The sequence below is a fragment of the Silene latifolia genome, chromosome 8 (assembly GCF_048544455.1).
Source record: "Silene latifolia isolate original U9 population chromosome 8, ASM4854445v1, whole genome shotgun sequence".
NCBI lineage: Eukaryota > Viridiplantae > Streptophyta > Magnoliopsida > Caryophyllales > Caryophyllaceae > Silene > Silene latifolia.
The window spans coordinates 88,030,153-88,053,320 of NC_133533.1; the positions used below are offsets into that span (position 1 = coordinate 88,030,153).

Consider the following 23,168-nt stretch of genomic DNA (forward strand, 5'->3'; position numbering starts at 1 on the left):
TCCAGGTAGGATTTCCTACTCAGTATTAGTCCCATAATGGGATATTGGTGATGTGTTGTATTTGGTTGTTTGATATAATGATTGTACTGTGTTTGTGGTTGTGATTGCTGTTGATGGTTCTCGAGATGCGTTCTCGGCTGAGTGGGGTCACTTGCGGGAGTGACTTCACGCCCTAGTTTCGCCCTTCGTGGAACCCGCCACGGAAGGGGATGTGCACATTAATGGACGGTATTTTTTGTTTAGAGGAGATAGTTTGTATTAAAACATAGATCACTATTTGGTGACGCTGCCTTAGTGAACCGAAGGATGATAACGCCGGTATTTTTTGTTTAGAGGAGATAGTTTTCACTGGTGGAATTGCAAAAAGAATTAATGCTAGTTTTTATGCACAAGTACAGTCAAGGCATGATAATCCAGGACAGTCTCCTTAATTTTGCATTGTATCTAAGGTAGATATTAAGTTCATGTCCGGATCATTAGTTGGACGAATTTTACGTTCTGGTATCTTAATGTTGAGTCGGTTTGAATCAGTTCATTGGAATAAAAGTTCAGGTTTTGGATCACATTTAGCTTGTTCTCGTTCTTATATGAGTCGCACCGGGTCAAGTTAGTTTAATCAAGTCCACCAATGACTTATAAACTTTGATTGATATAAACGACGATTTGAATCGGTTCCACATTCTGGATTGCGCAAACTACTATTACGCACTCCACAGATCATTAGTCTCACGATTGCTCCTAGCTAGTCATATGATCCTACGATCCGGATTGCGCAAACTATTATGACGCTCTCCATAGAACATTAGTCTCACTATTGCTCCTATCTAATAAGTTCAACTAATACTAACTACTAACCCAGCCAGAATAGGATCCTATAATCCGGATCGACATTCTCTATCTATCTATATAATACTATAAAAAGGAAGTTGAGCACCTGTCAAAATGCCACATGGCACAGCCCAACGTCTTACAAGTATTGCCTAATCCCTACCCTTTAAAAAGAGAGAAGTTCGGGTACTGTAGCGATGAATAGTAAACGAGCTATGTGCACTGTTGATCTCTTACCCTCAAATCTCACCCTTCCATTCTAACTTAACCTATCCTTCATCACTCTCCCTCTTTTCGTCCTTCTTCGTCACTCATATGCTTCTCTGATAAAAATAGTACTCTCTAAATCCTTCCCAAATTCACTTCTTTTAATAAACCTTCACAAATCTCACACAAATTGCTTCAAATAATCGAATTCCATCGCAAATTCATCACTTAACCAACCTAATTTCCCAGATCACTTAAATATCACGAATTATTAGGGTTATGGACTATGGTTCACAATTAAATTAGGGATTTCGATTGTTTTGGATTGTTGCTCAGATTATAAGACTTTGTTGCGGATCAATCGGGGTTGGTGGTGTTGTAGGGTTTTGTTGCGGTTGAATCGGAGGCGCTTGAGTTGTAGGGTTTTGTTGTGGTTGAATCGGAGGTGCTGGAGTTTTAGGGTTTTGTTGCGGATCAATTGGAGCTGCTGGCTGGAGTCTGTCTTATGTCGAAACTCAAAGGTGTTTCATGGTTTTGGTTATACAACTGTTTTTCTCATTTTTTTTGTTTTGATTTTATTTGATTTTACTATTACTATCATTATTGTATTCCTGGGGTTTTGGCTTTGGTTGACCGCCTGCAATAGGTGATGTAATCTCAGTTATTGTCTTCATTTCATTGCTTTTATATATGTACATTGTCGTTTAGTGGTTGCAGTGTTTGCGGGTTGTGAGGCTGTGGAGATGATTGTATCTTGTCGTTGTCGTTGTAGTGGCTGCAGACTGCAGTGTTTGTTTGTTTGTTGGTTGGTTGGTTGGTGGGTTTAGTGTAGACCTCGTCTGTCAATTCATTGTGTTACCGTGTAACGCCTAACGGGTTCGGGCCTGTTCTGTATGGTGTATACGGAGAGCTGTTGGTCCAGCAGTTGGCGTCGGACAACTTGCTTTCTTTTTTAGAACTGAACGCGGGTATTTTTTTGTCGTTTGCGAGTCTGCTGTTACTGGACCCTGCCTTGTTCTGGTTATAGTTGACATTGTGTTTTAGTAAGCTCACTGTTTCTATGCTTCCCGGCAGTTCTCATATCTATGATGTCTTTCCTGAGTATCAAGTTTGTGCGTCGGCGGAGTTGAGAGAAGATAGTTCATGACCGGTCGGTCCTCCAACCACGGTCAAAGACGACTGCAACCAGTCCCTTTGATGCCGGAAGCAGTCATAGCCAGACGAAGATGCTTGAAGTGCAATCATAGACATTCGTAATTCCTGTGAGGTACTTACCAAAACATTTATTTTTGTTTACTTCTTGTTTCTCAGTCTTGCTTACTCGTCCTTTCACCCACAATTTCCTCTCCTCCACAAACAAATAACTTTACATTTGACCGACTATTTTTTGTTTTCCCCATATTTTAATTTCCTCTTTACGCATTTCCTACTTCGGTTACACCCGGCTCTTGTTTCCTTTCCCTTTTCCATTGTATTTATTCATAAATTGTTCCCTCGATTATAGCTTTTATTTGTTGATTTATTCGGTTTAGTTTGCTTTTAGTGATTTATTTGTTCGTCTTAAATGATTCTTTCAATTGTTTACGTGTGTTTTTTTGGTTATATTGCGAGATTTTGTTGTCGTTGAAGGTTACGAAACCTGATGAAGGTTAGGCTCTACAGCCACCTTTCAATTCCATTTTCAGCCTCAAATTAGCATCTCAATTACTCCTTTATAATTAATTTTATTTTACCGGTTTCATTTCCGTGATTAGCTCTTGTTTGGGTAATTTTAGAGTTTAACTTTAGTGATTGTTATTTTGTTTAAGATGTGTGCTTTTGAACTTTTTCTAGGTAACATTTCATTAGATTTTGTTTGTGTGAGTTTAAGATTTGTTGATTGACGCTAAATTTTGACTGAGTTTTGTTAATGCTCAGACATATCTTTTCCACCACATATGTAGTTGGCATTAGCTGCAGTTGGCTGTTGTTGATGTACTCTTTCACATTGCAAAATCTGAACAGGCAACTGACCTTATTGGATGGAGGAGCTATCTATGTGGATGACTGAATGTGGGGGCTAAAGTTCATGAGGGGTTAGCCCTGAGCCGCACCATGGTGGTAGGAAGTGATGAGGCTAATGCGTGAGATGGTGGTTGGATGTGATTATCCCTCAAATTACTTGCCTTCTTCTAGGTATAATCTCTTTGTAGTTAGTTTTATCATTGTTTGATTATGTTGTGGAGAAAGGGAATTTAGGAAACTCATCGGTGTGTTGAGACTACATTCATTGTTTGGTTATGGCAGCTGAGTGAAGCTTCGGAGTAACATAGATGCACATTTATGTCCTTCGAACTCCTTACTCAGGGATTAAGAAGGAGCTAGGGTAGACAATGGGTGCTATCTTCGTTTACCTTTCTCTCATTGAATCATTTTCTATTGGCATTTCCGTCTCATTAATGACAGTACAATGTATCATCTAACTTATTATATGCATCTATGAGAAGCAGGACCTTTAAATTGTTGTCGACTGTCGTAGGGATTATATGCATTTCGTCCATATTAGCCCTTTCTTTGGACATGGGAATATAACCTTTAATCAGGATTTTGAAGAATTCAGTATTATCCTTTCATTATTACTAAAAGTGTACACTTGGCCGAGAATCAAACTTCCTGTTTAGTTTCTGCCCTTCCACGCTCATCACTAAATACAAACCTTGCTTATCTTGATGCAGATGTCTTCGTTACCTGATCTAGAAGAGTTCCAAGGCAATGCAACATCTGCAGAAGGTAATGTTTTGTGCACACAGTGAAAACAACTTATTTGTCATCTGATCTTTTCTTGTAGATTTAGAGTTCCTCTACGCTCATCACTAAATCCAAACCTTGCTTATCTTGATGCAAATGTCTTTGTTACCTAACCTAGAAGAGTTCTCATCCCGAAAAGGCAATGCAACATCAGCAACTGGTGTCTCATGGAGATTTTTTTTGTTTATAATTTAATTATGTGCTTTCTTAGGTTGACAACAAAGATAGTACCATTGCACCCGAGAACACTAAAAGGGAAGTTCCTGATTAATGCTACCAGGACGGGCCGCCTAAAGGACTCAAAGTAAACTCTACACCAGGGAGCGTGTTATGGTGGGCTAACCTTATTGCTTGTTTCTTTGGACGAGGATTGTTATTAATATTATTGGCTGTTATTACTTGCTGATTTTGGCCCATTATTTCTACCAATATACTGTTAATCAATCAATATTAGGTTTATTTTGCTGATTCTTTATTTTTTTCCATCAGGTCTTCGTCGGCTGGAGTTCATATTTTTGGGCGTTCAATTACAAGCCTTGCATTCCAACTTCTCCATAAATTTGCTCTTTGTATGTGCTGCTCTTATTATTATATTCTTGGTTTTTTAACGTGGCTATGCTTAAAACATCTCCTACCAAAGGTTTCTCTTTCCTTATATAGTGTGGCTTTTATTTAGGTTTCACCGGAGTAATATCATTTGACACGTTATGATATATTTTGATCACACGTTATGATATATAATTTTCGCAAATAAATAAACAAGTGTAAAACCGTTTGTTGGGGAAGCTTCTCAGCTGAGATTGCATGCTCACCTTATTTTACGGGTTCACCATAGGCGTCTATAAAGATGTTCGTAATCCGACTTGTCCAACTTAATAAGTGATATAACATCCGACTTGTCCAAGTTAAGAAGTGATCCTAGACCGTCTAGAGAGATTTTAACCTAGATTGTTATAGTTGGCACCAAAAATCATAGATTGTTATCTCCATCTCCAATTTTGAATAAAGCCAAAGACTTGTTGATTCCGATACTTTTTATCGTAAAGTTGTAGTCTTTGCCAACATAAGCGTAAGATTATCACATTCCGAGTAAGCTTATTCCGTCACTAGAGTTGAAAAAATAGGACCATCTTTAAAATTTGAATCGAATTTTGGGAATATTTTACATAAGAGAAGGTTGATCATTACCCCTTTCTTTTCAAGATATGCTTTCATATTAAGATATGCTTTTTAAGGTACCGCACCTCTGGTTTTCATTTTATACTCGTAAAGATATCGAATATAAACAACAGGTATTCTAATATTTTGAACAGAATGAAGTATTAGAAGACATTTTTAAAATTTCCCATAATTTCTTTTTGAGTTTGGTTGAAACTTTAAAGTAGGTCAGCTTTAATGATTGTAGTCTCAACTCTGAACATGGTCAGGACTTCAGAAATTTATTACCGGAAGACTTTTTAATTACTTCACTGAGCACCCATTGGGCCATTACGTAACAACTTGTTAGAAATTACTTGTATAAAACGGATTTACACTAGATCCTGGGTACTTAATAGGTTTAAACATTCCTAAAGTAACTACGTATGGTACTATTTATTTATTGGTTTTACTACATCTAACGGTTTTACCTCAGACTTTCTCCCACTTGTTTAACTTTCTCCCACTTGTTTACCCGAAAAAGAAACGTAACTGATTGTTGAGATGGCCCAAGATCGAGCGCATCTTTGATATAGGAATTTGTGAGAGGCCTATTATGCTATTAGAAGCTAACTTAATGACCACAAGTACATATGGAGAAGGCACTATTGTTTGAGAAACTTGCAGCACGTAACACATTTACTATTCCGTTAATATGCCGGTCGACTCTCCTTATCCACCTTCGTTCGGTTGTTTATGTACTTGTCAAGCGTGTTTCCTTTCATTCCTGATTCTCTATTTACCATCTTCACATATATAGGGTAGTTTTTGTAAACAAGAGTTATTTATCCTTCATTATGTTGTAGGGCATATCTCTTAGATGCACATATGAATCATGTGATACTAGCTTATATGTGAGATGAAGCATATGGGTCAACTCTCCTTCTCCACCTTCCTTCGGTATATTGATGGATTAAGCTGTGGCAATGGAATTTGTGAATAAATATGGATTATTTTGGAGTTACTTAAGCTGGAATATTAGTAATTTAGGAGCTCAGAAGATTGGGTAGGCACTGTTTGTAGAATTTTAGTGATTTGAGGTTGGTCTGTGATGGGGAACTGAATTAAGATGTTACAGAATTTAGATCCCTCTTTCTCTGGAAACATTTATAATGAAAGGGGTGATTCGTGTTTATGTTATTGAGTTATTGGGGGCTTATCGCTTCAATCTCGTAGTATCGTAACAAAAAATCCTGAGTTCTGATTTGTCTTAAAAAATCAGAGCATTAATTTTAGAGATTGTTGTTTAATTGTAATATGGGGTAGCGTGGAAATGGTGGAGGCCAGATCCAAGTGAGGACGAGAGGGAGAGCGTATGCATGTGCTTGGTTTTGTTAATATTGAGGGGCAGAGGGTGGAGGAGAGAGGGGAAAGAGAATTGAGTGAGGGAGAGATTACCTCTGCTTTATTTTGTTGCGATTGGAAGGATGAAGGGTAAAGGGAGGGAGAGGTAGTCTATGCTTGATTTTGTTCAGATTGAAGGACGAGGGGGTAGGGTGATAGAGGAAGGGAAAGATAGTCTCTCCCTACAAACTATCGAGGACTTTAATTAATGCTATCTATGATTTTATACAATGTAATCGCATATAGAAATTTATTTTAAAAGGATTCCAGAGGAGTGCAGAACTATTTCCCTCTTACCATTCACAAATTTGTATATGTGAACCTCCAGAATTAATTAGTTCAGTGTGTTTTGGTGGTTGCTGTTTTTTGGGATCATCCTTTGGGCTATGTATTGATGGTTAAAGCTGCTACAATAAGTTTTATTAATAGGCATGGCTTATTTTGGAGTTACTTAGTCTGGAATATTAGTAATTGGGGAGGTGAGTAGATTGGGTACGCCACTGCTTTAATTTTTAAATAAATAGTCTCTCCTTTATTTGGTCGAGGTTGGAGGAAGAGGAGGGGGTAGTCTATGCTTGCATTTTGTTTAGATGGAGGGGCGGGGGGTGAAAAGGAATAGATAATGGGAGAAGAAGTATTTGCTTGATAATATTCATATTGAGAGGGGTGGGGGCGAGGAGAGGAAAAGAGGGGCGGAAGGAAGAAATGAGGAGTTCATGTGTTTGATTTTGTTAAGAGTGAGAGAAAGGGAGGGGATGGATAGATGATCAGAGATGGGCGAGAGAGAAAGTAGTAAGAGGAAGGGTGGGGGAAAGAGGAAGGGGCAAGGAATACACCAAGGGAGAGATATTCCCTTTTTTTTCATTGTATTAGGGAGGGAGGAACAAGGAGAGTGACAAATTCTGTTGAGATTGGGAGGCGAGGGCGGATGGGGGAATAGAGGGAGGGGGAGAGAGTTTCTGCGTACTTGGCTATAAGTGTCCTAATATAAGTCTAGCCTGGAAGTAGTAATTTAGTATTTTGCTGATCTTATTAGAGAATATTACTCCCTCCGCATCAATGATTTATTTACATTTCGTCAAAATAACCTTGATAAAGAAAAGGTAAACATATGGTTGGGACGGTGGGAGATTGGGAGTAGGCTATATATTACAATAGAAGCTAACCACTGAGTTGTCTAATTGAAAGACATTACATATTAAACTTAAGTAGACGAAATAAACCCCTAACTTGGATTTGTAGCCTTTGACAATGATATACGAGAGTTTACCAAATATTGTTTGTTCTATCAGTGGTTGACATAGTACATGGTGATTAAAACTGAAAATGAAACAACTTGGATAGAAAGTGCTTATAAGATAAAGACATATCATATTCAAGTGGTTGAAATGTCATTCTAAATGGGGGAAGAATTCGGATAAGCTTATGATATTGTGATGTGTATATATGTGCAGTGGCTTTACATTGAAAACTTGAAAACTGATGATTAGTTTATGAGTACAAGTTGTGATTGAATTGGTTACTGTTATTTTTCAGCCTGTAAGCACTGGAAGCTTTCACAGACAAATTGCAGCATCCCTTATACGACATCATCGAGCAGTGGACAGGAATGGCCGTGCATTGCAACCTGTGCCGACAGCGAGCTATATCAGCTCTATTGAGGTATTGCATGCTTGCCTCTCGGTCTTTCGCACACTTTAATTTTAGGGGTTGATGTGTAGGGTCAAGGGTGTTAGAAGGTATATGCAATGTGTGTCCTTACATTGTTCTGCCGCATACCAGCTTCTCAATGTAGGTATGTAGGTATAGGAATGGATATGGGTAGCCTGATGGGAACAATGCCAAAGTTGCCAAGTCACACCATAACAAACTTAACAGGTGTACTAACTGTACTTTTTGCCTTTGATCGGTAGCTTAGGATTTTAGGCGAAGGGGAAACTTAAATTCATCCAGCGTCTTCATTTAGATTCACAGCTAGACTGTGTGAAACTAATTGTTTGATAAATGCAATGCTTATACCTTAAGGCTTAAGTGCGTGCAGGGAACAGTAGCTCTAATTAATTACAATGTTTGCTTCTCATACTTCCTTAGTTGAAGATGTTATGGAGAGCTTCAAAATGGAACGCTATTGTCGAAGTAATAATGTTGCTTAGATTTTAATAACCGACCAGCCTAAAATAAAATAATCAATAATTTGAGGGAGGCATCGTCTTTAATTTTAATAGAGTGGAAGTCCCAAAATTCTTTGATTATGTGTGACTGTATAATTGAATTTAGCAAAATGGTGACTATTGTCCGTCTTTTTTCTTTTCCCATTGTGGCAGTCATTAGATGCGAATCTTGTCTCAATTTTCACGTGGGTCATGTGGAAACTACGTTTCTATGTTGTCAACTTAGGACTAAGGCTGTTTACACCCGCCCCCCCTTACCTACAAATTTACAGGAGCCAATATACGGGGTTATTGTTGTACTTTGAGGGAGTTTTATTGCTGAAGATTATGTTAAGTGACAATACTCATCTGGAAAAGGACATAGCTTTCAGAGGTTGAGTTTTCGCGTTTCGAAGTGGGTTAGTTTTGTTCAGGTGTTCTTCTCACATCCAGTTTGGACCTAATTTTCGCAAATAATATTGAAAAATAGAGTTGTGGGATCAGAAATTAGTTTATTTTTGTTTGGTTTGATGGGGAACAGCCAACTGGCGGGTTGAATGTCACTGAAATGAAATTATTTTAGCCTTTTGTTGCTGAGATTGTTATGGGGTGTTTGAGTTTTGACTGAGTTTATGTTTTAGCAGCTTTTTTATATGCCATTTGTCGCTAAGTATTAGCATGAGTATGCGAGTAGTTTATGTCGTTTGTTGACATTTTATGTATTAAGGGTTATAGATTGCCATTCGGTTGCGTTTTCCGTGTTGGCTAATCACGGCTGCTCTTGATCCTATCGCTTTGTCATACGTGGGTATCGCTGGTCGTCTTCTTAAACATGTCATTTCCTTAACCAGAGATGTATGCGGTGACTTATCTTTTTGACACGAGGCCAACCAAGATTTGTTCTTGTTAGACTTATTATATGTAAGTACTTGTGTTATAAACTGTTAAGATTTGAACTTGCTTTTTAGGGTTGGAGAGATGTTTGGTTTGAAAAATGTTTGTTTATGGAACTTTTTGGGATGGAGAGATACTTGGTCTGGAAACTGTTTGTTTATGGATATATTGTTTGCAGCGAGTGTAACATTGTCAGGCTTATTAGAAGAGCTCTGATTGGGTTACTTATAGGGGAAGTCAGAGTCCATTATGGTTGTTAATACTCCTCATGCTACTACTTGCATTATAATCGTGTCATTTCCTTGACCAGGAATAGCAGATCGTGTCATTTACTCACATATTTGTTGACAATAAGAAATATGGTTTTTGATTTCACAGGGAAAAAAATACATTTGCTAGGGAGAATTGATGCTTAATCTGAGGCTGTTGTTATACTCTATTCGGGCTTATCGTGTGTGGGAACAAAAAAATTGCGTTCTAATCATCCGCCTGACCCTGGTGAGAGGCTATATTCTTTATTTGGTGGCTGATTTAAGTTGCTTTAAGATATATTAACGACTTTTTGTTTTAAGAGTTTTTAAGATCTGTATTAATTTTGCGTTCTCTCTCCATATAATTATACATTATCCAATTTTGTTGTTGAAATTAAAGGACATTTTCGAAGTAAATTTAGACTAGCAGTGTCTCAGGAAGCTAGGCAGCTTATACTGTTTCAGAATATTCACTGAATCACTGGTTTTGTCAAGTGTTGTTTGAATTATGTTTACTGACGGGGCTATTCGAGAGTGGCTGAGAGGGAGAGAGATAAGGCTGGTTCTGCACTAATCTATTCTAAAATTGCACGTTACTTGGCCAAATATTCATATAAATGAATTTGTTAATAATTACCTTAATTGCGGTATTAATGCGGTCTTTCAGTAATGTTTATGTAAATTTGATTCAAATATTTGTGGTATTACAAGTGCATTTTGTCGTAAATCTCAACTGTGAGGATTCGATCTCACTGTTTTTTCTTTTCGGGTCTCAACTCTCAATGATGAAATTTATTCAATGGTTGGCTTGGGATGTGCTTATCGCAGTTTCAAGCGGTTATGTATATAGTCAGAAATCATAAATTAGGGCTTGGGTATCATTAGCCAAAGGCTGCATTATAATCATCTATTAAAAAAAATACGATGCATGGTCTGATTACTCATTAGCTTGTGGCCACTCACATGTTTCCAGGTAGCTTAAGCATAGTAAGGCACTTAATGTTATCGTGTAACGATGACCTGATGACTGCAGCTTAGGGTAAGATACAAAAGCCTTTCATATAAATTTTGTCAATTTTCTCTTTGCAAAGTTACCAATATATCATTCCTCCATGTAATATCTTCATTAAGTTACGAACTACAGATCTTTCCATGTTATATAATGTTGTCTGTTGTCAATTTCATATGACGATTATGCCTAGGGAGGGGAAGAGCGATTGTGCTTGATTTTGCACCATTTGAGAGGGAAAAGGGGAGAGGAAAGGAGGGAGAGAGAGAGACTCCGATGTTCAAATTTATTTGTGCCTATTGATAGGGAAATAAGCATAGGGACAGGGGGAGAGAGAAGAAGAGGGAGGGATGACGAGTTCGATGCAAAATATGGTGTTACTCGGTGTTACTACTATATTGATTTTAGTATCTGCGGCACCGGCAACGCTGAATAAATAGGTGTTGCCTATATGTGTACTGCTTGCCTACAGAAAAACGTCATCTCCACTTCAAGGTATTCATCTAACAACCCACAGACCCGTCGTCGGAGCTTAGGGCCTTATCTCTATAATGTTTTGTGTATACAGAATGGCAGCAACGTTTGATGTAGCAGACGAGACTGGAGAGTATACTCTATAATCTATCTGCATACACTGACAATATGGAAAGCCTTTTGGAATTGAAAGCTGCAATCCTATACTCTATGACTTCACAGGTATTCGACGTCCGTTTTTTTGTAGGACACGTATAATTTCCGCAAACCTATACGCCTCTGAAAATTGCAAACTTTGCTATATTCATTTAAAACACTGAATATTTCCCACCTCCGAAGACAATTGCGGGACACTAATAGTCTGAAAACATGGCTTTGCGCGTTCATGCAACTCACATAGGGTAAAGGCCATGTCTTAGGCCAATTCATGAGGATGACTAACGGTCAGACCTACTTTTAATCTTCACCTAAACATAATTACACATTCCTTATATGCAGGAAAAGCAGGCCTACCTCAAATACATTGCAAGCAACACTAAACTGTATGTTCAGGTCGTACCTACTGCAGCTCTCTCTATGCTTCGCAAAACCTCTAATCTAGACAACAAATATATCAGAATGATTTTGAAGAATTTCGCGGCATTTCTGTTGACAGTGTACACTACCAAGTATAAGCAGGAAAAGTTTCGGGTTAGGTACCCTTGAAACAGTTCCACGAATATCTACAGTAACGGGAAGGACAAACTGATCAGCTAACATATAACTACTAGACAACCCTATTTTTTTTGGTGTATAAGCATATAGCTTTTAAGCAAACCTGTATTGTACTAATTGTATATATTCCTGCCTTCGTCCCAGCTGAATACCACCAAAATCGTTTTATCCTGCTGTCAAAAAAAAAAAAAAAATCGTTTTATCCTGCGTTTGGCCTGCCTTTCCGGTGCTTGTACATAATACCACCAACGCTATACTATAACATTTACTTTCCCACGATTAAATTGAATTGCAACCGTTCAATCCGTAAAACGGTGGAGGTCAACCACCTTAATTAATACACCTGCCAGACTAAAGCTAACCACACTTTAACTAAAACCAGTTACCGGGAAAATTATGTCGGCTGTTAGTCAAATCGAAGCTCCGCGCCCCGGAGGGCGCGGCGCAGCGACTAGTCAACAAAAAAAAAGCCCCCTAAAAATATAACTGACATTCAAGCGCTAAAGCATACGAAGTAACTCTATACACCATCAACTACCTCTTGGCATTCCCCTCAATTCAATACTCCTTACTTCTACCAGTAGAGAAGGTGATTAGACAAAGAGACAATAATGATAATGACTTAATGACACTAGGCTATTGAACTCTCACTCTCAATTTATAAACGTCTTTTTGTTGATAAAACATTATTACCCTAAGCAACAATTAGTGATCATTTCTTGAGTTATTTCTAGCACTATATCATACTCTAATCCGCTCTTCAGGTTTTGTTTTTATATTCGAATGGTATCATTTTATTTGTTTCATTACTAACTAGTATAGATCCCGCGCGAATGCGCGGTTTTTAGATAGGAATATTAAAGGAAATACGAAGTAATAATTATAAAACCTGATATTTAACTCAATTTGATATTTAATTGTAAAATTTATTACTCTATTATTAATGTTTTGTATTAATCGGTAGAAAAGGGAAAGTTCAGTATAATCCAGTTGTAGATATAATAGAATGAAAGCTCAATTACAAATATGATATAATAAAACATAATTACAGATTTAATATAAAGAAAGCCCAATTATAGCCAAATTCATTTAGGCGGGAAAATTCGGAGATTTCTTATTCTTTTAGTATAAGGGGGATTATTGCAAAAAATCTAGCTTAATTTTTCACTGCTTAATTATTGTTAGGCATATAGTATGACTAGTGGCGAAATAACATAACATGTCTCGGACAAATTAGCTTATGTATTATAAAATAAATAATATAATTGTAATTATGATAAATAGTTATTAAATAGTAAAAGGAGAGAGCTTATCTGGATAAGGAGGAGGTTGTGACGTGACTTGAGGTCACTGTCCTAAAGTCAAATATGCCCCGTCTGCTACACACGGCCTCAATGGCATTCGACCCCCCCAGGATTAACACAACCGCTGCGACTTCGGTGTAGGCAAAGACGCAGATGAGAACAGCCAAGATCGTTGCCAGAAAACCTCAAAGAATATTTCTTAAGAATGTATGGGAGAATAATAATTTTTGTTGTCTCAAAACTGAAGGAGAATGCTTGTTTATATAGGCTAAAAAAGCTTAAGAATTAACGAAATCAGTTTTTGGAAAATAAGAAAGCATGGTAAACCGGGCAATCAGCTTGGATGACCACAACAATCAATTCCGTAGACTGCGCTAATTAGTCTCGGAAATTGAACCTTTAAAAATATTAAAAAATGTTCCAAAAAACAACTTAACTAATATTTTTCCAATGTGGGACAAAAAGACTATTAGAGCCATTATTCCAACAATCCCCCACAATGGCGAAAATAGGAGTAAGAGAGAAAAAATTGAGGTAATTAAGGCAACGGGGATTTAGCGTTTAGATGTAGGTGTCTGTGGACTTTAACCAACACCCAGTGACATACAAATTTTCTCAAACCGCCATTTTTGGTGGACTAAGCCTTTAACCTTTTGATGGAGTTGGTAAGAGAATTTTTGCGCACTTGCTTGATCCCAAATCAGGGCTAGAACTCGCATAATCCATGAACTCATCATGAACTTTAAGGTTATGAACAAATTATACTTGCCCCTCACGTAATTCCCGGTTATTTAATGAATGTCTCTAGAGGTCCAAAACCTAAAGAACCTCTTGGGGTTAGGGCGAGAAACCCCCACAATCACATAGGTGAGTTCATCAGGTTTGATTGTCGCAAACCATCCATTAAGACTATGAACTCATTAAGAGCTAGTGCTCAACCTTCCACAATGACAATATATCTGTAAGTACAAGAAATGCACACAAAGTAATACCACATCACTTTATTAAATAAGAATGATAGTAGTATTACATCTCGAGTTCCTTGTGACTTAGTTTGGCCCGTTGAACTTAGATGAACTAAGACGGGTATCCATCACAATTCACCCCTTTACAGGTTTTAAACCCATTCCTAGTGGTGCCACCAACACCAACTTCTACCATGGCCAATAGTAGAAGGATCTCAATATCCTCTTCACATTTTAATAAGTACGTACTATTATGATATCACATTGTGTAAGGGATCTCAATATCCGCTTACAATTTCACAACCATTGTGAACTCATTGATATTGATCATATTTTCATCATCCTTTTGGTCAATAGTCACCTTATTGTAGCTTCTTACCGATGCATGACCATCAATATAATGGATCTCAAAGCACCCCACAGAAGAATATATGCTAGTAGATCATTGAACCTTTCAACTTCTTGTCCAGCCAATTCTAGCATAATAACTTCACATCTTATTGCATATTAACAACACAATTTGTATAGTTATCATACATGATATAGCATTATGAAAAATTGTATCTAAATGTCAAATGAACTATATCATTATTTGACGTTCATTCAAAATCCAAACTCATTCTCAAAGATACAATTGTTTTCATTGATTAACTTACCAAAAACCAGGGTGTCAATCAACTATTACAACGACATAAGCTATATCATATCTCTCCCCTAACACGTACAAACATCATATATATGCATATAATTACTTTCCACCAAATTCATTTTGTCATGTATAAACTCAAGAATACATCTTAAATAGCTCATATATTAGTGATCCAATTATCACCAATAACTTCCATTAAAGAAAAATCCCGAAAACAAAACCAAATAAATATAGATTATGCATCTTTTACCTTTTCTTGGTTTACTAAAAGCATTTAAACCAAATAAAAGGTCATTACTCGAATACATATATTGCCAACCAACCGTTCATAAATTTCTTAAACGGAGAAACAGGTTTATACAAACCCAATATCAGAGTATTCACAACTATCAATCATTCCCATGTAATTGTCATTATCACTACCACTTCAAACACTGAAACTCAAATAAAATACGTCAGAGTTAAGGATAGTCATACTTTCACCAGACGCCCCCACAATCCACATCTTACTCAAAGCATTAACTAAGCAGACACCTTTTAAACCAATCGATTAATGCTCATAAGAATTGGACAAATTATTCTTAAAAAAAAAAATTCGTAAAACTTCCAGCTCAACTACAAACTTCACGTAGTGATAAGGTCAATATTATATGCTCAAAGCTAACATTCAAGATGACATAAGATGATAAACAAAAATCACCCTTTCTGAAATATGTCATCAAACATCATTATTGTCATATAGGAACTTATTAACATCATAAACCAAGATGCCAAAATTATACTTTGTCATAACCAACTATTCATAACAAGTTATTTTAAATCCAATTTTGTATTGCACAAACATACAATGTTTTCTTTTAAGATGCTCCATATATTTCCAAGTACATCACATAAGGGAAACATTTTTCATAACTTAAAGAGAAAACATAACTTTTCAAAGTTTGCTAAAAAAAATACTACTTCCCCCACATGTTATCACATCATACATAAGTGATAACATAATATAACGATCACGAAATTATACACAAATATGTAGGGATACATATGAGAATTTAACATATGATATAATTTTGAGAAAAAATAAACTCATTTTTTTTTAATTTTTGGGAGGTAAGTACATATCATGGTATCATTTTTTGTCAACTGTATAAATGGCAGAAGTTATGAACCACCACATTTGTTTACTCACTTAAAGAACAACTCAAAAATTATCTGATATTGAAAAACAAGAGAACAACTAAAATTTGTCTCATAGATATACTCATATCTCCACATATCTTGCTACTCTATAACACACATGTTTCATAGCTCAGATATTAAAAATATCATTACATTAAGACAAATCAAGCAATAGACTAAGTGTCACAAAATAAAAATAAAAATAAAAAAAATGTGACCCATTATATTCAGTATATACTCCCTCCAATCCACACCAAACTCCCCATTTGCTTTTGGGTGGTCTTCGAGGCGACGCTTTGACCGTAGATTTCGTCCCTTAAACGTAGAAATTTTTCACAAAAAACATAATTTTGTGAAAGATATTTTCATAACAAAACTAAATATGTAATTTTTATTTTTCAATGATTTATAGTTTTGAGTGAATTACCGGTCAAACTTTTCGAAGTTTGACCTCCAAAAAGTGAATGGGGAGTTTGGTGTGGATTGGAGGGAGTATTTCCTATCATCCATCATGTTATAAAAACATTCACACATTATTAAACTTTTCACAAACTCATGGGAGATGATTCTATATACTTTTGAGTGATTAAAAAAAAACAATAAACCCATCCACGAGTAACGATACAAGTCACAATTTATTTGTTGTTAACTATTTTCCTTTCTTCTGATTATACTTGATAATAGCATTCAAACATACATATCATGTATTAAAAATTGGAACAGTACCCAAAAACATATGTCACATACAAATTAAATACAAAGCTCAAAGTTTGACAAAGTCCACATAGAATTCAATGATTCAGCATTTGTTTAAACAAAAAGCTAGACAAGAGTAATATACTGGTGAAATTCCAAAAAAAATATATAAATTCCCACGTTATTAATTCCCAACATTGAGAACTTCAATTTGGAAAATTGCAATTAATTACTTAGACCTCCATTTTGGGAGAAAAAAAAATTGTGAAAAATACATAACTAATTACTCACAAAACCAACAAAGCTTCCATGACAAATATTTATAATCATGAACAATATCGTAGTAACGTATACAAACCTTTCTCCTTACGCTCATAGTGTAAATGCACAACAAAATCATTCAAAAGTCTGGCAAGTGTGTGATCAAATACGTGAGCACTTATTAACCAACTAAAGAGCAAAAGATTAAGTTGTGAGTATAATTATGTATCAACCATTTTCTTTATACAAAACCACGGCTGTTCTACATGTACTACCTGGTGCCACTACTCATTATATATGTTAAATTAGCATAAGAAGGTCGTACACGTGACATATATGTAAGAAAAGAATAAAATAAGATACATTTTGGTGACAGATAAGCAGAAACAAAAAAATTGCCATATCACCTTAAAAAAAAAATTAACGAGCAAGAATATTTGACTTTAGATTGTTAGGCATATAGTATGACTAGTGGCGAAATAACATAACATGTCTCGGACAAATTAGCTTATGTATTATAAAGTAAATAATATAATTGTAATTATGATAAATAGTTACTATTAAATAGTAAAAGGAGAGAGCTTATCTGGATAAGGAGGAGGTTGTGACGTGACTTGAGGTCACTGTCCTAAAGTCAAATATGTCCCGTCTGCTACACACGGCCTCAATGGCATTCGATCCCCAGGATTAACACAACCGCTGCGACTTCGGTGTAGGCAAAGACGCAGATGAGAACAGCCAAGATCGTTGCCAGAAAACCTCAAAGAATATTTCTTAAGAATGTATGGGAGAATAATAATTTTTGTTGTCTCAAAACTGAAGGAGAATGCTTGTTTATATAGGCTAAAAAAGCTTAAGAATTAACGAAATCAGTTTTTGGAAAATAAGAAAGCATGGTAAACCGGGCAATCAGCTTGGATGACCACAACAATCAATTCCGTAGACTGCGCTAATTAGTCTCGGAAATTGAACCTTTGAAAATATTAAAAAATGTTCCAAAAAACAACTTAACTAGTATTTTTCCAATGTGGGACAAAAAGACTATTAGAGCCATTATTCCAACAATTATGTAGTTTGATTTCATGATTTAGTACTTACGTTGACTATACAAGATTAGGTGTTGGAGAAACATAATTCTTAATTTGTACTTGAAGTACTAATTTGGAGCTTGACTTGGCAAATACTAGGTCGTTAAAATACTAGAATTAACCTATCAAATTAACAATTTATAAACCAAACTCAACTCTACACTATGCAATTAAGAATATTAGTAAAGGGAAGTAAGGGCCGAACCCAAGAGAAGGGATTTAAGACTAAAAACTTGAATTGTAAACTATTGACTACTAAGTAGGTCTCTACTACTAATTAAGATCCTAATGACAATTTAAACTTAACAAAAGGCATTAATCACAAACAATGGATATTAACAAAGGTCAACTAGTAGGAAACATAGATGAAAAAGGATTGGTTTTGGGAAACAAACATGGAAATATGAGTAAAGATTGGAGATCTTCCTATTGAGACAATTCCACAAACAACTAGTATGCAAGATTCAATATAAAGGGGAAAACTTGATGTAATTCTCTCTTAGTAACCCAACAATGGTAAAGCTTGACTCTTTTTACTCTCTTACAATTATCTACCCAATACTATCACCTCAAGATGTTGATACATGTAAATTAAACCATCTACATATACCCTTCAAGCTTAAGCAACAAATCATTAAACCATGAAAAGAGACTAAGCATGAGCATTAAGAATTTACCAAAAGATGAAGCTAGCAGGATCAATTCCTCGTAAGATTAAACCATACAAATGAGCAAAAGACATGGACTTTCCTATTTGTTGTATGAATCCTTTAAACCAAATCAACAAACAACAAACTTGCTTCAACAATCCCAACTAAATTAAACCATTTCCTTAGGATTTGCACTAGTCAAGTAAATAACATGCAAGGATGATCAAACCAAACATTCAATTACTCAACATAAGAAATTAAGCACAAGAAAAGAGCATTAGATAAATTAAGAGAGGTTTAAGAGTCTTACAATACCAAAGTTGGATACTTTGATCAAATTACATCAAGCAAAGGAAAGATTAGCCTTCCATCTTCTTAGAAAAACCCAAGAAATGAGGAAAGATTAACATCCAAAGCTAAAAGATTACAACTTTTACCCAAAATAAAGTGTTCTTCCTACCAAAAGTCCCTAGAGATTATTCAATAATTAGATGATAACTAGGTCTTCAAAATGAGGAGTATTTATAGGGCTGCACGAAATTCTAGGGTAATACGGAAATTTGGGCTTCCATTTAAGCCAACGGGCTAAACAAAAGTCACGAGTACAGCACATCGGCAGACTGCCGGCTGAGTGTCAGACTGCCGTGGCAGACTGCCGGCTGAATGGCAGACTGCTGTGGCTAGTGGCAGTCTGCCAAAATGCCTGAATGCGAATTGTTTCTTCACTTCCTCAACACGAGTTCTCCAATACTTAGCCTTCATGCTTCCTATCAAGGAATGTCGGCTCCGCAACTGGTTCATGTAAGGTCGTCTCCGCGTGATTGCTTGTCTACTAGTGTGGCTAGAGGCTCGTGCTCGGGATTCCGGGTTCTCTCCTCATACGAAGCTCCACACATGAATCAAAATGCATTAGTTATGAGAATCATTGGGACGGGAAGATTAACTCTTTATTCCGACAAAAGGACCCTTAATTCAAACATACTTGGCCTAAGAAGGCCCTAGTGACTCGACACTTTTTAACTCTATCAAACTCCCCCACACTTGGACTTTTGCTCGTCCTGAGTAAACTCAAGGAAGGCATTCGGCAAGTTCATAAGCGGGTATGGGGTTGAATGATCACTCTTCCCTTACCTCTTCCTTCTTATATCTCCCTCTTGAACGACCACCAATTAAAGAGAAAATCTAGACTCAAGGTTTTTGACACTCTCTCTTCACTCACTCCCCCTCCTTATATCATCCCTCTTAACAAGACACGACACGACACAACTCCAACTCCGACTCATCATTCAAAACCACCCTTCTTATCTCTCCAAAGTAGTAATGGTTATTCTTGCCTTATCCCAAGGCAATAGCAAAGTGACCTACACAATCCTCCAAATCATTCATACTCCCCTTATATCACCCCCTTATTACTCCAAGCAATGCAAGTCATGCTACTAAGTTGGCTAAACACCAACAAAGATCAACAACCTAGTAGCCAACATGAAAAACCACCAATTTGAAGCAATTTTCTTTGACTCAAAAAGAAATTAAATCCTAATTCTAGCCTCCTTCCTAAATCCTCCTTATCACTCCCTTCTTGTCCCTCCATCTTTTTGGTGTTGCATTTTTCAATTTTTCAATTTTTGTTTGTTTGAAAATCCCTCATTTTGCCTAAGGTGCCCTTTCGGGTTTTCACCTTAGCTTTTTCCTTTCCTCTCATCGGTGGCTCGCAACTCGATTCTTCATTTTGCCCGAAATGCCCTTTCGGGTTTTCATTCCGTCCTCGGCCACCTTTTCCAATCTTGCCTAGGTGCCCACCCTTGTGAGTTTTCACCTAGCCGGAATTTTCAATTTTTTTTTTTTTTAACACCAAGAAGTTTACATATATTACAATTTATATTCCTCCCCCACACTTACATTCCACACTGTCCTCAATGTGGAGAAGGTCACAAAACTTTTCTTCAAAAATGAGAACCCGAGGCACCCCCTTGATCATGGGTGCCTTGGCTCTTCCATCTTCTTTCTCTTCTTTCTCTTTCTCTTGTGGCCCGGGCATAGTTTTGGTCCACATCTTCTTGGGTGATGGAGGGTGGAATTGTTGGGTTAAGAGACATGCCAAATAGTCCACTAACTATCCCAAGTGTGTCCTCTTGGGTCCTTGCATCGTAGTATGAATCTTGGACATACTCTTGATATCTTTCATTTTGGACCCCAAATTGGTGGTCCATTTGGCCTCTCCACTCATTTTGCTCTTTCCACATGTTGGCATTGGCCGTCATTGTTTGGTCAAGTTGTTGTTGCCAAAGACGGTTAGCCTCTTGGTTAGCAATCATTTCCCTCATCAAGGCCGTTTGATTCGTTGCGGCCTCCTCTATCAACTTCCCTCTATCATCAACCACACTTCTCCATTGATCTAGATTCTCCAATCTCGGCGTTTGTTGTTGTTGCCAAGAATGGAGATTCTCCGCACGCCCACTTATGGTAGTGAAAACCTCTCTTGTCTCTTTGAAATAATCGTACATATTTTGTTGCCAAGGAGCAACCGGGTCATGAGAGCCCTCTCCCGCTTCGTACATAGGGGTGTCTATGTCCACGGGAGGGTCATTTGGTGCCTCCTCTTCTTCCTCATCGGAGTCAAAGTCTGATATATCCATACGACAATAGAAGTTCCTACCATGAGTACCACTTGGCAAAGGAGAGTTTTTAGGCCTAGGGAGCCTCAAGTACTTTTGCTTGTCGGAACCCAACCAATACCCTTTAAGGGGGTTTTCCCTCACTTTCTTAAACATCTTGCACTCCTCAAGAACAATATCATTGTACAAGGGAAGACCCTTAGTCTTGAAGATGTCTTGGGATTCATCAATGTCCCCCTCAAAGTGTGTAACAAAGAATGTGATTGCCCACCCACAATTGATGCTCCCTCCCGAACTTTTGGTCTTGTGAACCATGCATGCATCAATAAAAAGTTGTACCCAATCGGGCACTCCTACTCCCTCCGGGAGCATGGTCCACATGGTAGCTCGGATCTTTGAGTTGACCTTAGTGGGCTCTCCTAGGGCATAGAAGATGGTGGTTATGAAGCGGGTGAGGAGTTGTACCACGGGGTTGGTGCAATAAGAGATCATGTTGTCATGTTTAGCATTTTTGGTTCCTACAATCTCGGTCCAAGCCGCATTGATGCGTGTCTTTTATATGATGTTTTACACCCTATTTTACACGCATTTCAGAGCTCATTTATGTAGTTTATGCTACCATTTCCCCTATTTCCGTCTACTTTCGTATTTTCGTACATTATTGCAGAAATGTGAAGAATTCAGCGGAAATCAAGCTAAATCCGTCCCCGAGTATCCTGCATTGCATTTGACGTGAAGTATTCACTTAAGGAACGAGCTTGGTGCGCAATTCAAGGCCCAAAAGACAAATCCACGAAGTTATAGAAGTTAACTATCAACTACTTCAGTCGATCGACCAGTACCCTCAGTCGATCGACCAACATGCGGGTTCCAGAAGCTACTGTACACTGCTACTCGGTCGATCGACCGCCATGCTTAGTCGATCGACCACACCGCTACTCAGACGAGAATTAAAAGATCGAGGAATAGCAAGCCCATGATATATTAGGTTTTGGAATAATAGTTACGTATATTTCCTATATAACGTAACCTAGTTTACAGATACTATCATCTAATTTTTACCTCGTTTTACATTCAGTTTAGTTTTATCAAATAATTAGGGTTTGGGAAACTATTTCGCATTGGATTTTCGTTGTGCTTTCAATCATTCCGTTACAATCCTTCTGCAATTTCGGTATTCACTTACTCTTATTCCAGTTCATCTTTATTGCGTTGATAGTTTAGAAATTGCTAGTTAGCTTCCCGAAACCGATTCATCGTTTATGTTAATTGTTTGTTCTATTATTTCAAGCATGAATTCTTCTGTCTATTTTATTAGTTTTATTGTCGTTATCATCCTTAGTATGAGTAGCTAAATAGTTTGTGCTAGGATGTAGGGAATTATAGTGTAGGCGGCAACAGAATGAACACGGCCTGAATCGCGTGTCAGTCGATCGACTGCCATACCTGGTCGATCGACTGACCACGTGAGGTTTACCTTCGTTTTAATTGATTTAAATGTTGTATTTGACGAATCGAGTGCACACGACTAGTTGAATGCGTAATATATGACTGACCCATTAGATCGAAAGATAGGGACAGTTGTTAGATCACCAATTAAAATGACTAAACTATGCTGAGATCGAAAGATAGGTAAAGTTTAGACCGTTAGTCACTTTTCAGGACGAAAGTTAGTATTAGTGATATTAGGGACCTATAGCGAGATCGAAAGATGCTATTTGTTAAGAGTGGACCGAGAGGACCTCTTTATTTCCCGCCTCATGTGTTTGATTTAGACCTGTTTAGTATGATGCCGCCGAAACTATAACGAACCGACCATCCTAGTACCCTTCTATTATCTATTTAATCCGTCTTTTTAGTTTACTGTCTTTATTTACTCTTAGCTATAGACCAAATCAATTCAACC

General features: G+C 37.2%; 1 long non-coding RNA gene across 1 annotated transcript; it reads left to right on the plus strand.

Moving 5' to 3' along the window:
* Positions 1–6,943: 6,943 nt before the first annotated feature.
* LOC141597057 (uncharacterized) lies at positions 6,944–11,718 on the plus strand. Its single transcript, XR_012522675.1, has 4 exons — positions 6,944–8,025; positions 9,786–9,905; positions 11,236–11,363; positions 11,640–11,718. It is a non-coding gene; the product is annotated as an uncharacterized LOC141597057 (long non-coding RNA).
* Positions 11,719–23,168: the final 11,450 nt, after the last annotated feature.